The sequence below is a fragment of the Sceloporus undulatus genome, chromosome 2 (assembly GCF_019175285.1).
Source record: "Sceloporus undulatus isolate JIND9_A2432 ecotype Alabama chromosome 2, SceUnd_v1.1, whole genome shotgun sequence".
Taxonomy (NCBI): Eukaryota; Metazoa; Chordata; class Lepidosauria; order Squamata; family Phrynosomatidae; genus Sceloporus; species Sceloporus undulatus.
The window spans coordinates 185,346,361-185,360,653 of record NC_056523.1 but is presented as its reverse complement, the minus strand read 5'-3'; the positions used below and the strand labels follow the sequence as shown (position 1 = coordinate 185,360,653).

Sequence of the window (14,293 nt, the reverse complement as noted above, 5' to 3'; positions counted from 1 at the left end):
GGGGTGTGCACGGCCTGAGTAATCCAACTTAAGTGATAGAGGCTGTGAAAGATGCTGGTGCGGAGGAAGATGGTGGTGTGGGATGGGGATGGGACCAATGGCACCAGTACCACCACCCCCAGCAGAATTTAGGGAAAATTTTGATTAGTCAGTGGAAGAAAAGTGATACTGGTGGTTGCTTTGGAGCTGGCCACACCTGGGAGGTTATTCTGACAGTAAAACTAATCCCAGTAGAATTGAATCTTTGGGGTTATTCAGAAGGTTTTTTTTAGCACGACAATGTGAATAACCTCACTCAGGCATTCTGGTTTTGTTGTTCACACTATGGAACTGCACCTCTGCGAGTTCACTTGCTCACATGTGTCTTCACTCAAAGAAAGATGGAGTCAATCGTACAAATGGATTCAAAGCATGTTCAAGGCATGCAGAGTTTTATCCCTGGTTTGTTTGGATCAGTCAATGATGCAAATCTTTTAGAAAAACTCAGAAAAAAACCACGAGACCAATTATCCCAGGTTAAGTGGGTGCTCATGCAGTTTGCTATGGCCTTGGTCTGACCCCAGTGATGGGGCAATGGCATGAGTATAGCCCATTGCTTTTCTCATTTCCCTGGCATTGTCCAGTTCATGGCTTGTGCTGAGCCCAGCAAAGCATCCATGATGTAACAGATAAGACACCAAGCCCTACCTTTGTGACTGATCAGGAAGTGCAACTCAGCACAGTCAAGAAATGCTCTGGGTCATGGATGAGATGGCATACTGTTGCATAGAAACCGAATTTGCGTGTAGTAGTCTATCATGCAATAACGCGAAACTCCACGATTGTGTTCGGACTGACTTCCCATTGCCTGAAATTGTGTGTGGTAGTCTATCACGCAATAACGTGAAACCCTGTAATTGCGTCCGGATTGCCATTGAATTATACTTTTAATTTCCCTTGTCTGATACCCCCCCCCCCCCATGTAAACTTTCTGGCTTCACCAGCATTGCAAAGCTGGATTGGAAATTGAATGGATGGACCTGAGCAGTTTAGCCTAACAAAGGTTTCCCTGGCTTAAACATATGACTCTCTTGTTCTAGCACAAGGGTAGGCAACCTTTTTGAGCCAGGGGCCGGGTTGCTGTCCCTCAGACAACTGGGGGGCCGAAGCCAAAATATAAATAATTAAATGATTTTTTAAAAAATTTAAATAAATAAATAAACCGGGACAAATGTAGGACAACATTTTCAAATGGTGGACACTTTTTTTAAAAAAGTGGAGGACACGCAAAAATTTTGCTGATTTTTTTAAAAAATGTTAATATAAATGCATGTTTCTGAGGCGTCTATAGACAATTGCCCCCCCTTGCCCCTGCATGTGAGTAGCCAAAGGCCCCGGCAGCAATCGGTGGCAGGACCGGGCTGGGGCCGGTCCCAAGGCCTCGCCGGGCTGCATCCGGCCCGCAGGCTGCCTACCCCTGTTCTAGCACCTCCCCTGGTTGCCAGCCTGTTTTTAGGCACAATTCAGTTTGCTGGTTAGGACCCTACAGTTCAGGTCCAGTCTATTGGATTGACCATATCTTCCCATATGAATCTGTCCAAACTCTTTTAAGATCTTTGGCAAGGAGGGCGCGTCTCTGAATCCAAGCAACTTCACAGGGAAAGAGCATTCTGGGTCCTGTTGAAGAAAAAATGACAAGAGTGGGACATTAGGGCAGCAAGTGAAAAAGAAGGGAAGCTCATCTTGTGCATCACACAGTGTTCTTGTCCCACATTATCTGAGCTCTCAGCACTGCCTTGCCCTAATCTGGAAGTGAAGCAGCAACAGTCTGAGAGCTCAGTTGAGCATCACTGGAGTTGCCCAAGTGGCGTCCTCAATCCATAGTCCTTTATTAAAAAAAATTAGACAATATAAAAAACAAACCACAAATATACACTACATCCTACATATAAACAAACAAATACAGTCAAACCATAACACATTTAGATCATTCCTTAAGCATTGTATTATTAATAATCTCTCTTCTCTGTTTTAACTCTAACTTTCACTTCATCTCCTTCCTTTCCTTTCTTTTGTCCCTTTTCCTTACCATGTCTTACACCCTTCTCTCCCTCCTTCAACTCTTCTCTTCTATCCCTACCCTTCAGCCTCCAAACTCTCCATCTTTCCTTCCCATCCCTTACATCCACCTTCATTCATTCTAACCTTTCCTTCTCAATCCTATTTTGCATTCTACAAACCATCTTCTACAGCCTCAATCCATACTCTTAATTAATTTCATCTCACACAGCCTATGACAAAGGCCTCTTTATTATATCTGTCTCCTTGCAACATGAGCAGCAGCTAGAGTGTTGTCAGATTTGCATCTCAGGTGCCCAGCCTTGTGCATCGGCTAAGATATGGAAAAGGAAAGTGAGCAGCTGAAGGAGACAGTAAAAGGAAGGAGTGTGCTGTGCCTATTTCTTCTGTTTGGACTGGAAGTGAGAGCTCTTTGCCTGTTTATGAGGTCATGAAGGGGTAAGAAATAAGGCCCATATCTCTGTGACCCTCTGCCTTTTTACTGTGCCTTCTGACAAGACATGAATTTCTGTCTTACAACAAAGCTTTAGCTGCCTTTTCTGCTGCTATCACCATATGGACACAGAATTCAAGTTGATAATGATGACGATGATGATTTCTATCCCATCTTTCCCCCAGATTGGGACTCAAAGTCTTCCTCTTAGTCTGAGAGTCTAAGCCCCAGGACAGACTGCCCCCAAAGGGCAGGCTGGTGATGGCCTGTTTCCCTCTGGAGGGAGGCTGCAGCAGCCAAACTGCCTGGTGTCCCCCTACCCCAAAAAGAACCTGGAAAAACCATCAAGATGGCAGCGCCTATATGGATGGGATGCCGCCATTAGGCTACCTTTGTGCCATGCCATGCTAGAGTTAGGGACCGTGTGGTTGGTGTGCGGTCCCTAATCCTAGTATCAGCAGCAGCATGGTGCTTCGGGACCTTCTGTCCCGGGCCTAACTTACCCAAGGTCATGCAGTGGGTTTTCATGGTTGACCGGGGATTCGAAATGTGTTCTCCCAGAGTGGGAGTCCAATGCTCAAACCACTATGCCATACTGGCTCTCTGTGGCTACCAGAGAAGTTATTAACTGCAAGGCTGAGTTACTAATTGAGTCCTAGGGTAAAACCATAAATAAAGAAATCCTCTCTTGAGACATTTTCATAAGATATAAAGCTTTGAATCCACACCACCCTCTTCAGTGACCTGAGGATGTTTCTTGGCATTGGTATTGAGTTCTTCTTACCCATTTTCCAACCTTTGCACGCGTGACCTCTTGACTTTTTCCCTATTTCTCAGCCCCTGTGACACATCACCTCCTAGTGGCCAGACACTTTGCCATTGTAGCCTTTGCTATGTTTGCACTCAGCCCTCATTCTGAGTATACTGATTTATAGTGATGTAATAACATGTCTGACTGGTTTAGATTAAAATTAGGTGGCTGAGTTCATAGGCTAATGAAGGAGCACATGCTGATTGTGTTCCTTTACTTTCCAAAAATGCTATTGGGATAAAAAAACAAGCACATGTGAGAGAAAAAGAGTAGATGTGGAAGACAAGTACACGAAGGCTTGTTCACCATCTTAAACTAACCCAGTTTCAGTCTGATTTTGAAGATAATAATAATAATTTATTTATTTATATTCTGTCTTTTCCCTAGTTGTTACTTTGAGTTGGCCTTGACTCATGGCAACCCTGTGGATAACACATCCCCGAAGCACCCCTGTCCTCAACCTTTCTGCTCAGGCCTTGCAGGCTGAGGCCCTCATATTCCCTGAGCAAGTCTATCCATCTAGCATGTGATCTTCCTCTCTTTTTACTATCTTCCACCATCTTAGCATCATTGCACTCTCTAGTGATTAATTTTTCCTCATGATGTGACTAAAGTAGGACAGCCTCAATTTTGTCATTATGGCTTCCAGAGAGAGCTCAGGCTTGATCTGTTCAACCCAGTTGTTTTTCTTCTTGGCCATCCATGGGATTCTCAGTACTCTTCTTCAGTATCACATCTCAAATGAGTTGATTTTCTTAGCATCAGCTTTCTTTACTATCCAGCTCTCGTATCCATACAAAGTGATGAGGAGTACAATGACTTGGATGATCCTCACTTTAGTGTTCAGGGTTATGTCTTTACATTTTATGATCTTATCCAGTTCTTTCAAGCAGCTGTTCCCAATTCTAGTCTTCTTCTGATTTCTTGACTGCAGTCACTGTTCTGATCAATATTTGATTTAATAAAGTATGGGAATTCTTTATTTCAGTTTTCTCATTGTCTGAAGTATGGGAATTCTTTATTTCAATTTTCTCATTGTCTGGGATGTATCTCTTCTGTGGTCATTACTTTTATTTTTTATTTTTTTGTTTTTATGTTCAGCATTAATCCAACCTTGCCACTTCCCTTCCTTGACCTTCTTCAGTCATTGTAATGTTGTGCACCTTTACAATGAGAAGGCAGGCTGAATATGTTCTTGGGGATGGAATCAAAGTAGCTTCCATGATTATCACAGCATGCTGTTATATGAAGACTAATGATAATTAGGGTTTCTCTCCCAAATTCTTCCTTTTTGAAATATTATGCCAGGCTTTGCTGGTCAGGATTAGGGGTATGGAGCCATATGGTGTACTAAATTTCCACTACTGGGAATTTTACAGTGGGCCCATGGTATCCCCTGGGGTTTGGCCCAGGACTCACTGTGGATACCTAAATCCATGGATGCTCAAGTCCCATTATACATAATGACATAGTAAAATGGTATCCTTTCAGGTTTGATTTTTGGGACAATTTTTTTTGGGAATATTTTCAAGCTGTGGATGATTGAATCTGTGGATATGGAGGGCCGATGGTATTCAACATTTCCTCTGACTTCTAAGATGTCAGCTCTTGTTGATTGTGGACATACAAAGATATTTTTATAACTTGTAAGAGGCTACTGCTGCTATTACTTCTTCCTCTATTTCCTTGAATTAACTGAAAGTGGAGATTCTCTCTAACTGGTATCTCATGACCAAAATTCTGTTAGTACTGATTAGAACAGACCCAATGAATCAAAGAGGTTTATCTGTATGCTGACTCACTATTTGAAATTTGATTGAGTAGGTCCTTTCTAGTGTGGAGTAACCAACAGAATGCCTGTCGATGTGTCTACACTCTACCCTTACATTTGTTGTGGAATTGTAGCGCATGACAAATATATTGATGGAAAGAAGATTATTCCTGTAGCTCCCTAGCATGTTTATTTGCTTATTCTGTTGATTAACAGTTTATTCGGTTATTAAAGATAAACATGCTGATTTCATTTTTTTTAATTTACAACAGAAACATGCTGTTTTCATTATATATTATAAGCAGCTTTGATGCCAGCCCAGGCAAGCCACCCAGTAGGTGGTAAAATTGTTCCTAGGTTATGCCACCTCACATGGGGGCTCACATTCTTGAATGCGCCTTCATTTAAAAAAAATAACCAAAACAGTTATGGGCACAGAAAAACAGATCTTAGGGAAAAGAGATCTACGTATTCCAATTTTCTAAGTATAATGTATAACAATGGAAATCAGCATTTTCTGTTGTTAGAGGCACGTGGAGTGAAGGCTGGATCCTCACTAATATCAGGAAGAGCATAGCATGGTGAACTGCCGTTAGGAAGGTACATTATAGTCTAACCTTAAAAAAGGTTTAAAATAGTCAAACCACCAATTGCAATAGCAACTCTGAAAAGGCATTGGCGGACAAGACAATTTTTAAAATCCCTTGATATTTTGTTTTTAAAATCCACCCCAATAGAAATGTTAGCTCTGACAAAGAGGACTTGTCCTGAAAAGGGGGGACTTTAGTTAACCCTACCTTATACCAAATGACATTATTGGGTCATTGAGCTTAATAATGTCTACATTGACTGGCATTTTGGACAGCAACCTTTTCAAGCCCTGCCTGGAAATGGAGAGTATTGAACCCACTGTGAAGGAAAAAGCAACATGGGATATACAGTAAATGAAATAAAACATGTATGTGAGAGTCAGGGTGACTCAGCAGAAGCCAATTGAGAACCACATAGGTGTAAATGGTAATACAATTAACAAGTCCTCAATGCCAAGGACAAGAAATGTAAAGTGGATAATTGAACACACCTGACAATTGTTAAGTGGTCAAGGCTGAGATGATGAAATCACTAATTGTAGGATGAACCAAGAGAACCAATGAGAATGATGTACACGCCTACTGGGTGGAAACAGACAACAGTGGGTGGTACCATGCATTGACTATAATAATGACTATGCATCCCAATGTATTTTGTGGGTAGTAGTAGTAGTGGATAGAGTGGGTTGTAGAGTGGATGGAGTGAGGAGTAGTGTATTGTTGTGTTGGATAGTTTGGAGCTATATATAGTAGAATAAAGTAGATCTTTTATATAAGACTACTGAGTTGTCTGGTGTCTTGGGTGAAGCTACAAGAACCAGCTGGATCCAGAAGAAGGGTGAAGACTTCTGTGGAAGCAAGAGTGAGAAGGCTTGGAGAGTTTGTCAGGGTCTTCAGCCTGTTCTCTGTAACTCTTGCTAAGCTATAACCACTGGCCAAAACTGGTCAGCGCGGTGCACAACCAGGTGGTGAGTTCAAGCCAGAGGTGAAAAGCGACAACTCCCATCATCCCTGACACCCACAACTCCATATGCAAACATATTCTGCAACTGAGCTGTAGCCCTTTCCCAGACACTGGTAGGCAATTGGGAATTGTCAGCTAGAAACAGGAAGCTTGGATTTGGTGTAATATGGAGTAAGCAGTGGAATGGTTCTTTCTGATATTTTTTATTTTGGATATAAAAATCAGATTGCAAACCAGAAATGTATTTGTTAAATCATTCAGAAGACTAGCTTGAAAAAGGATTAATCTTCTATATGTTAGCAGCGGTAAGAATGTTATAAGCCCAATATTGGAAACAAGAAAAAACTCCACAAATGGAAGAATGGCTTATTAAATGAATGGATATGATGGAAATGGACATACTTTCTAAGAAATTATGTTACACGTTAAATACAGATCTAGCTAATGATTGAGAAAAAGTGATGGAATATCTGTCAAAAAGATGGGGAAAGATATTATCAACAAAGGATATGCTCCAAGGGTAAATGGAAATGAGGTAAATATGATGAAAGTGCAGCAAGGTATAGTAAGAAACAGAAATTATAGTAAGCCTTTGTTGCTTAAAATGTAAGAGGTAGTTGCCTCTACTTTTCAAAATCAAAAGTAAGGAGGTAAAAGAATAAGGAATACTTTACTTTGGAATTAAAAAGCAATGAGAATTAGAGAATACAAAGGAAAAACAATTGTTAAGACAAATAGGATATACAAGAAAAATAAAACATAAAGGATAGAAATATTTGGTTATGGAATATCTAAGGAAGTAACAGATGCAATGTACTGTATATACTCATGTATAAGTCTAGAAATTTAGGTCAAAAATTGACCCCAAAAACCTGAGTCGACTTATCCATGGGTCAGTGTGAGTACTTTACTTTAACTCTTATTTAAAAGAAGGAACCATCTCCTGATGAAAAGCAAAATTCTACTCTCTCATCCATCCAGTCTGAAGAACAAGCACATAGAGTTATGTCTGCTGGAATTTTATAAGTTCTTTGACATTATTTTGCTTTGCTTCATCCTTTAGATCCTTTGCTATATGCCTCTAAATTTTACCCTCGACTTATCCACGAGTCATAGCAAAATCCATAATTTTGGCCCCAAATCTTGCCCTCGACTTATACATAAGGTTGACTTATAGTCGAGTATATACGGTATGTAGAAATGAGGAATGATAGGATAGAAGAGTGGAAGTCTTGTTTGTGTACTGTCAACCTGGATGCCTTGGTAAGATACTGTAAGCAAGTGTTAGTAGTGTTTTATTGCATTCTGTCTTTTTCTTATATGGATGTAATTTTATATATATTATTTTTAATAATAAAAATATATATAATTTTTTTGCAATGTTTGAAAAAGAGAGAAAATAAGCATATCTCCCTTTCTAAGTTTTTGCTTCATGTCAAACCTATACTATTCTTTCTCTCTTTCTTCATACAAGTTATTTTTATACCATCTTCTTCATTGCCTTTTTTTTTGAAAAGTCTTCTGATGTGTCCACACCTTTTTCATATTGCAAAGCTGTGATGAAACCAGAACTGTAGACCATCCTCAAAATGGATGTTTGCTTAGGTTGATTTATTTTCCTGGACAAAGACTGCTTCCCTGAGGGAGGTTTGTGTTTTGGCATGCCTGGTACCTAGCTGATGGTCCTAGACCAGACAGACTTGTAGGATTGGTGCAGCCATCATTGTAGGCAAAGGACCAGTGCTGACAGCACTGACGTTTCATGCTATAGTTGCTACTACTAGTTCTTTTGTTAGGCACCTGTTTTCTCACCTAGCTTGATTCAAATCATTTTGGTACTAGAAACAGAAAAGCCAAGTGGTGCCTGCTCCTATCCAGCTGTTCAAAGATAAGAATATTTATAAAACTGCCAGTCTGTTGCCTTGTAAGCCCTAGTCATACATTATAGATTCTGTATATAGCAATGATGTCACGAGATGACATCTAACTAGAAAAGACAATAATGCTTGGTAAAACAGAAGGCAGTAGCAAAAGAGGAACACCGAATCCCAGGTAAATAGGATTTAAGGAAGCCATGCCCTGAGTCTGCAAGACCTTAGCAGGGCTGTTGGTTATAGGGTGACATGGAAGTCTCTCATTCGCGGACCCATGATATGTAGAAGTTGACTTGAAGGCAGCTTACAAATACAGTATAGTAACTATGTGGGAAGAATGAATGCGTCACCACACATACATACAATAAATGTCTTGCCATTTCTGTTACCCTCAAAAGAACAGTTTTATTCATTTGTACAGATTCTCCATGCAGTTTCACCCTCCAATTTCCCAGCAATGCCAGCATTAGGAAAAGTTGCTTTTTTGGACTGCAACTTCCAGAATGTCTTAAATTAGTATGGCCTCTGGCCACTAACTGTGCTGAATTGCTGATTCTGGGAGCTATGTTCCAAGGAAGAAAGAAAGAAAGAAAGAAAGAGAAAATAACCTACCTCTCCAAATCCCCTTTTTCTAGGATTTGACTGAGATTAACTGTGTGTGTGAGTGAGATAGCCATGCAAAGTCTTCTAGCTCATGCTTATTCTGTATTATTATTATTTTTTTTTTCAGATTATGAGGTTTAAAAGAAACACAGCAAAGGCACAGGCCAACATAGAATCATAGAACTGAAAGAGACTACAAGGGCCATCCAGTCCAACCCCATTCTGCCATGCAGGAACTCTCAATCAAAGCACTCTCGACAGATGGCCAGCCAGCCTATGTTTAAAATCTCCAAAGAAGGAGAATCTATCACTATCCAAGGCACCATATTCCACTGTCAATCACTGTCAGACATTCTTTCTAAGGTTTAGGTGGAATCTCTTTTCCTGTAATTTGAAGCCTTCAGTTCTTATTCTCTGGAGCTGCAGAAAACAAACTTGCTCCATTCTCAAAAAAATCTATGAAATATTGGAAATCATTCATAGTGTGGATGTACTGTCAGCAAAATTCAGTGGAGGAATTCTCTTAAGGACATACCCCAAAGGTTTTAAAAAACTACAGTGGTGTCTTTTCTTCCAAGGCAACCTGGTGTTCCCTCTGAGAAACTAGCACTGAGGACTACAGGAGTAATTTTTGGTCCTTGTTAATCATAGCTTAGGTTGGGTTACAGACACTTCGGAAAGCCATTTCCAGTGCTCCCCTTTCCCATGTTGTAGAATAGAAGATGGTAGCCTTTTTAGATAGCAGAGAAAGAGTTTTAATTCTGCACAGATGCTTGCCGTGACATCTGCTTACGTTGTGGCACAGAACGTTCACCATTATTTCAATTGCTCAGGGAAAAGAGGAGACAAATTGCAGTCAAACTTTGGTCAGGGAAATGGAAATCTGTCTGTTTGGCTAGGATTCAAGTAACTCGGGGTTTTTTGTTTTGTTTTGTTATTTAAAAAATTGGCAGCAGTCTTCTAGTCACAAATGATCCGGTATCCCCGAGGGCTCCCACGTGCAAAGGCACCTTGGGTTAGGAAAGAACACCTGTGTTTTATTCCTACCCTATATGGCATGTGGGCTGTGAAGAGAAGGGAAAGGTCAGAAGGAAAACCGGGATGAGGTAATGGCTGCATGAAAAGGGAAAGCTGAGATTTTCCATTCATCACTGGCAGGAAATTAGGCGCTGATTTTTAGTATGTTTATTTGTAGTGTTTCAAGAATGAGTAAAAGTTACTGGGAAAGTGATGGGGGAGGGAGAGCTGGAGAGGATCCAGCATCCTCATCTCCCTCTTGCTTCTTCCATCTTCTGTCTTTCTCCCTTTCTCCAAGGCCTTTCCTTTGTCATTATGATTTACATGCACCTCTCTCTCTCTCTCTGTCCTGTCTTTAAGATATCTCATTATGTACAATAGGCCCTCTGTATCCACGGATTGTTTATCCATGAATTAAACCATCCACAGCTTGAAAATATCAAAATATCTATATAAATTCTAAAAAGCAAACCTTCATTTTGCCATTTTATATAAGGGGCACCATTTTACTATGCCATTGTAGTACATAATGTATTTTGATATCAATGGGAATCCTGGAACCAAACCCTGGTGATATCAAGGGCCCACTGTAAATGCAAGTATTCCAGACTCTGAAAAATTCTAAAATCCAAAACAAGTATTTTGGATAAGTGATACTCACTCTGCACTTTGTCTTTGTTGTTAATAACAACAGTGAACTAAAAGGTCTTTTCAATACTTTTGGACATATATTATTTTAAATAACACTTAAAATAATCGGTTTCTATGTCGAGGAAAGTGGTCAGTCTGATCTGTCTTCTATTCTGTGGGTTTAAAAGGAGTACTCCAAGGTGCTGAACCCTTTCTCTAATTATTTAAAAGTCTGGTATAAAACACAGAATGGATTAACTTCCCCCTTGAGATGGAAATCAGCTGCTACCTCTGTGGTATCTTGCCAACACCATTGCGTGAATTTCATAGCTGAGGTTGGATGGTCATAGTGGGTTGAACCACTGCTTCCAACCCTAACATAGTAACTCCAGCATTCCACTGACCTCACCACTAAGGCCAGTCTGTTTTGTTATGCAACCTGTGGCAATCCCTGTTGTTGTTTTTGTTGTTGTTGTTAACTGCCCTCAAGTTGATTTCAACTCATGAGGATGAGACATCTCCAAGCCTCCTTGTCCTCCACTGCTCAGTTTAAGTCTTGTACAGTCGGCCCTTCTTATACACGGATTCAAGCATACACGGTTTGAAAATGTTCCAAAAAAGTATAAATTTCAAATATCAAACCTTGATTTTCCATTTTTTTATAAGGGACACCATTTTGCTATGTCATTATATTTAATGGAACTGGAACATCAAAGGATTTTATTATCCATGGGGGATCTTGGAAGCAAACCCCAGCGGATAACAAGGGTCCACTGTAGATTCATGCCTGTGACCTTCCTAATTGAGTCTAGCCATCTGGTGTGCGGTCTTTCTCTCGTTCTACTGTCCTCCACCTTTCCTAGGATTATTGTCTTATCTATTAAGTTGTGCCCTCTCATGATGTGGCCAAAGTATGACAGCCTCAGTTTGATTGTCTTGGCTTCTGGGAGTGTTAGAAGCATGGATCCATTTGTTTGTCGTTTTGGCTGTCCACTGTATCCTCAGTACGCTTCACCAACATCACAACTCAAATGAATTTATCTTCTTTATATTCACTTCTGTTTCTCTACTGGCAGTCCCAATAGAGCTGCTTAACTTCATTCTCACTGAACTGGGATGACCAGAATTGCACATGGTATTCAAATGGCCATTCTGTAAACATATGTAAATAGACTGGCTGTTTAAATGTTCATACTCTCAGTGTTGTAAATGTGTGTTTATATGAGTGCACGAGCTTTTTACTTCCCTGCCTGGAGGCTCTTGCTGGCCTGGCATGGGTAAGGCACAGGGGCCTCGTATACCCACAGCAATGCCAGGGCTGCCAGTGCTGACTGTGTGTTGATGCAGTGTCTCTGCTCCTGCCCTTCCTCTTTGGGCAGGAGTCCAGAGAACCATGCTGCCTCGTGGGGCTTTGGCATTGTGATCCTTGAATGCCAGCCCTGCTGCTCAGCAACCTCCTTTTCAATCTTTGAGGATTTTCAAAAGCAGCTTGTTATTTGCTGCAGGACAGTGATGGTGCTGCTGGTGTTCTGGTGTTTGAAATCCTTGCTCAGAGTTGCTTTCTGGAATGAGCAATGCCTCATAGGATGCAACCAAACACTCCCTTCCCAATTTGGGGCCTTGGCAATGCTGGGAAGGGCCAGTTATCAGCCTAATTTTGGCTTTCTACCTTTCTGATTCATAGGTTCTGAAACAATTTATGAGTTGTTTGATTCCTGCTCACTTTGCTTTTGTTTATTGCCATTTTCAGTCTGCCATACAAATGTTTTCAGGAGCATTCATTTGGGAGGCTAGGGGAAAGAAGGGGCAATCCCCCATCCGCTGCTGTCTTCTCGATTATCTACAATGGTTTGTAGTGTTATGAAATAGCAACAACAAATGCTCTTGGAATAGGTTTTGTGGTTGGGCTTTTAAAAAGCCATTGAAAACTCCCTTTGAACCTTGCTGTGAGTTATGCAGCCTCACTTACTAAAATTTCCTCTCCCCCGCTTGCTTCTATACTAGTCTCTTTCTCCGGTAACTGACATCATTCCCTGATTTTTCCAGGGAAACTGGGCAATGGTTCTGCCAAACTGTTGCAGTGTAGTGTTTTCCATCTTTGTTTCCCCCATCTTTAAAATGATCTGGTATATGACCAAGGTTTTATCACCCTTGATTTTCAAGCTGGGCAACTTGGACATATTTTAATTTTTTATTGTGTAATGTTTTAAAGTTCTGAAATTGTTTAATTGTTTTTTAAACTTTATATTTACAATTTTAAAGCTTTTTATTGTTTTAAATTTGTTCGTTGTTAGCATCCCTGACTCATGGCGACCCTGTGGATGAGACATCTCCAAGACCCCCTATCCTCTACTGTTTTAAATTTGTTAGTAGCCACCTTGAGAATTGTCATAGCGCAACATTTGCATGTGGTTGTTTTGCACAGAAAACAGTATTTTCTACAAAAGAATTGATATTTCTGTATTGAAACAATATTTTCCATGCATAAAATGCTGTTTTCATGTATAATTTTTGCCCAGATTGCAGATAACTTCCAAAAACCACATAGTTTTCAAAGACTTTCTCATGCTAGGAAGAAAAGCTGAAGTTACTTGTCACTACCTTCAAGAGGAAACTTAGTGATGAATTACATCCCTATCCTTGGAACAGTAACCATGGAGGGAGGGGGGAAAGGAGGAAAGGGATGGATACTGCAGAAAATGATGAAGAGAGAGGCTGACTTCTGATCCTCTAATGGCTGAACTCTCTCAGGTCCAGGTTTGCAGATGAATCTGTTCTTGCATCATATTGCCAGCTCTTTCTGTTTGTCTTACTTCCTTGTCCTCTGTCTTTTGGCAGAAACCCAGCATCGTCATCCTGAGTCATCTGTGGTGCAGGGATAATCTGGAAACAAAAATGGCTCCAATTTGTTTGTTTGTTTATTTATTTATTCATCTTGTGATATCTTATTTCTCCCACACTGGTAAATTTCTTTTTCTGAATGTGGTCTTTGCTGGTGGCACAGTGGTTTAATGCCTGTACTGCAGCCACTCACTCAAAACCATAAGATTGCAAGTTCAATACTAGATAGGGCTCAAGCTTGACTCAGGCTTGCATCCTTCTGAGGTTGCTAAAATGAGTACTCAGCTTGTTGGGGGCAATACGTTGTAAACCACTTAGAAACTGCTTAGTTCAGTATGAAGTGATATATAAATGAAGCTGTTATTGCTATTGCCTCTGGAAGAGATTGCTGTGGTGTCTTTCTTTATCATTCTAGAAAAATCTGGTGTTCATTTTGGTGAATTTTTAATGCTGCGTGGGCTGTTCCACCATTTTGCTTTCTGAATAAGGTACACTTTTTTTTGAATCAGAAAAACAGCGCAGCTTTGCTTCCACCACCTTTCTGGTTTGCAAAATAATAACTTCTGGAGCTATGGTGCAGTGAATCTGTAGTGTAAGTCCAATGGTACATAGCAGAAACTTTGACTTAGAATCATAGAATCCTAGAGTTGGAAGAGACCTCAAGGGCCATCCAGTCCAACTCCCTGCCATGCAGGAAAATA

The 14,293-nt window shown here is 40.5% G+C and overlaps 1 protein-coding gene across 2 annotated transcripts in view; it reads left to right on the top strand.

Moving 5' to 3' along the window:
- The window catches only part of SYN1 (synapsin I), an 83,949-nt gene that overhangs the window by 25,542 nt on the left and 44,114 nt on the right, over positions 1-14,293 (top strand). The window lies entirely within an intron of this gene.